Raw genomic sequence first — 3,846 nt, forward strand, 5'->3', positions numbered from 1 at the left:
AATATATAAAGAAAATATTGCATTTTATATAGTTTTGTATCTTGTAAAAAAAAAAAACTATATGCTATTTTTTAAAGGTGTCCCTTGAAAAATTTTTCAAGATCCGTCACTGTTCGCTTGTAACCTCGATCCAAAAAATAAAAAATAAAAAATGTATGTGGGAAAAAGAAGAAATTCTTGGCTTTCCTATACACTAATTTGCATTTTTCATCTAAAACCGTGTTAGATCCGCTTCAAATGTCATATATCTAATAACAGTCAAGAGTAGAAAAGGAATGGTCTACAAACCATTCAGAGTAGAAAAAGAATGGTCTAAAAACACGGTTTCCACTTGAAGACTATAGTTTCTATTATTGTAAAATATATATATATATATATATAATAGTTAAAAAAAAAAAAAACACTGTAGTTCATTAACATCCGTTTCAAATAATTATGTAAAATATATATTAATACAATGTATATATGCAAATTCAAATAGCTAATTAATGAGACAACCTTTACGCTACATATAATTTGATACAGAGTATTTTTAATATTTAAAACAATCATTTCTTGATTAACTTGACATATATTATTAGTTGGGTCATTTATTTATTATTATTATTGTTTTATAATTCAGCAAGATAAAAGGAAAATAAACAATAAAAGGAAAAATTATATATATATATATATATATAGTAAGAGGTCCGCCTATCGAGTATATTAGTTAAATTGTGAACAATATCAATAAAGAATAACAAGTCCACCACTGAAGATGAAGTATTATGTGATAGACGAAGTATTATGTGATGTTGATCATATTTTTTCTTTTTGTTAACAAAATTCCATCAATATTAGTAAACCGTATATCTGCAAGTTAATATAGAGGATGATATGGTCAATGCATATGTGCATGTAACCTCAATCCCCAAAAAAAAAAAAAAAAAAAAAGTAATAAAAAACAATGTATGTGGGAACATGGAAAATGAAATTCTTGACTTTCATATATATATATATATATATATATATATATATATATATTGCATTTTTAATCGGTGTTAGATCCACTTCAAATGTTATATATCTAGTCTAACCATTCATTTTTTTTTTTTTTTTTCTTTTTTTGAAAGAGTCTACAAGTCCATTCGTAGTAGAAAAAGAATGGTCTAAAAACACGGTTTCAACTTTCAAGACTATAGTTTGTTACGTAATGTGGCTAAAAAAAAAGGACTATAGTTACGTTTTATGGGGGACAAAAAAAAGAAAAAAGGAAAAAAAAAAGAAAAAAAGACAGACTAGTATCACTAGCAGCCGTTTCAATTAATTATGACATGTATAATATATTTCGCAAATTGAAATAAATAATTAGTAAGAAAACCTTAACGCATACATAAAACTTGATAAAAAAGCATTTTTAATATTCAAAACAAGTATTTCGTATTTGATTTATACTATATATATTATTTAATTCCAAACGGCAAAAGAAAAGAAACTATAAAAGAGAAAATCCTTTATGTAAATATATATATTTTTATTTTCATTTTATTCATAAAATTCCAAAACTGGAAACTCAAATGATTAATTTACTTCTTTCATTTCAATATGGATTTCATAATATATAAAGAGACAACGAAAAAGCAAGAAATTATGTCCCAAACTTCATTGAAGGGGTGCTTGAATTGCAGATGGGTTTCTCTTCCTTGTTCCGTATTGTCCTCTTCATTGTATTGATTGCTTGTTTGCTAATCATGCAATCAGCCATGGTTAGTGCACAAGGTATGTTTCCTTTTTTTATTTTTTTTTATTTTTTTGGCTGAATAAGGTATGTTTCCTTTTGAAATATATATATATATATATATATTAAATATATATGGACTCAGGTCCTCTGTTCCATTTCCTCTGTCTCCTCCATCCTGCCAATCAATTAAGGACACATTATTTAAAATATTGTCTACTTTTTGCCGTTCAATTCGTCTGTTTGAGTTGCATTTGCTTTTTGTGGTCTTATCTGTTTAAATGGGTGATTCCCATCAGTGATTCTCCTTTCGGCCGCTGAGAAGTTTGTTAGTGGGTGACAGCCGTTTCGGCTCGTAGATGCTAGCAAGAAGAGTTAAACTAATCTCTCATACACAAGTGCATAATAAACAGTTGTCTTCTTTTTCGGTTGAATTGATTAGGTGAAACTTCTAGAGTAAAGGGTTTAGTTAATTCAACCTAATTTTTTTTAGTTTAAGAAAGAATTTACTTTCTAAGGGAAAAAAAAAAGAATTTACTTTCTAAGGGAAAAAAAAAATTTCAATTTTGTTTATGAGGCTTTGAGTGGCACAATCAAGTAGAAAAAATAAATAAATATATATATATATATATATACATACACATATATATAAATTCTCCATCATCTGAGTGAGGGATGTGGCTAGGGCACGTAGCGATGCTGTGTATTTCACGATTTTGACTAAAGTTGACGGCAAACCGAAGTTTGCAAGCTTTAAATGTTTTAAGTGAGGTGTCCTTAACTGATTGATGGGACAAAAAAGTATACATGAGAAAGGTTAATATACACATATCTCATGGTTTTTTGTTAGGATTTTTTTTATTTACCTTTATATTGTTTCAAGGTTAATATTTAAAATATATATTTATATTTTATTAAATTTCTATAAAAAAAAATTTTGTTTTTGATATGTTGATAAATTCATATTTAATCATTAATTAATTTTAAAATTTTAATTTTTGAAATGGTCTAAAGAATAATAAAAGAACATGTGATGTTAAAATTGTTGCATTGATTTGAAGTGAATCTAATTATATATAAATATATGTATGTAATAATACCATTCTAAAATTTTATATATATATATATATATATATATTAAGCTAGCACGTAGTATATACAAGTATGGATATTGCGGTACTGCCCAAATTATGGTGGAGATCGCAACTTAATTCCTTTGTGAAATACTAATCTCTTTCTATCAAGAGATTGCCACACCTACCATAATGTGAGAATAGATGTATGTTGTAGCAAAATTAAGTATACATATAATATAATATGCATATATATTGGAGTTATAAAGTATGTCTGCCCTTTTTGATGACGTATTATAAAAAGCTTCTAATGTACATTAATAAAACTAGGGATTTTGTGGCTGGAGAATTTTTTTATTAATATTAATGGTTGATTAACTTTTTAAAAATTGGTTGAATTTGTTTTTTTGATTTTGATTTTTTGATTTTTTGATTTTTTCTATGTCCTAGCTGATATGAACTGGCTTTTCTTAGAGAAATAAGCTAGTTTTTAATTTAAACAAAAGAAAAATGAACCTAGTTGTGAAACAACTTTTACCATACCAGCACCAACAATGTACATTCCATTTTTCTGATTGTCGATTTCACAGCTCGAAGAACACAACCTGGAAGTCCGCCCACTCCCAGCAGAGCGAAGACTCCAGGAGCTGGCCATTGATCATCCATCTTTTTTTATAAAGAAAAAATAACAAAAAAAAAAAAATTGTTCTAGCAATTTTTTAGTTTCTTGTTTTTCAATGAGAAAAAATTCTTTTGTATTATTTTGTTCATGGATTTTTAGCTAAAGAATGTTGTAATTCTCACCCATCATTTAGTGATTCTTTGACAGCAAAAAATACAAAAAACCAAACATTGAAAAAAATAATAAACAGAAATTGAGAAGAAAAAAATATATTATTATTTCTCCTTTAAAATCAATACATAAAAGAAACTTCTCTCAAAAATATCTTTGTAAAAGTGTCTAGTATCTTTCGAATTATAAAATTCTATGTTGTTTGTAATACAAGATTTAAAATGTCTTGCGCCTATTTATAGATTTACAAGATTGCTTTTTTT

General features: G+C 26.5%; 1 long non-coding RNA gene across 1 annotated transcript; it reads left to right on the forward strand.

The window, feature by feature from the left end:
* The first annotated feature begins 1,197 nt into the window (after positions 1-1,197).
* LOC132800604 (uncharacterized) lies at positions 1,198-3,595 on the forward strand. The gene is made up of 2 exons (XR_009635782.1): positions 1,198-1,758; positions 3,381-3,595. It is a non-coding gene; the product is annotated as an uncharacterized LOC132800604 (long non-coding RNA).
* Positions 3,596-3,846: the final 251 nt, after the last annotated feature.

Source organism: Ziziphus jujuba, chromosome 2 (genome assembly GCF_031755915.1).
Source record: "Ziziphus jujuba cultivar Dongzao chromosome 2, ASM3175591v1".
Lineage (NCBI taxonomy): Eukaryota > Viridiplantae > Streptophyta > Magnoliopsida > Rosales > Rhamnaceae > Ziziphus > Ziziphus jujuba.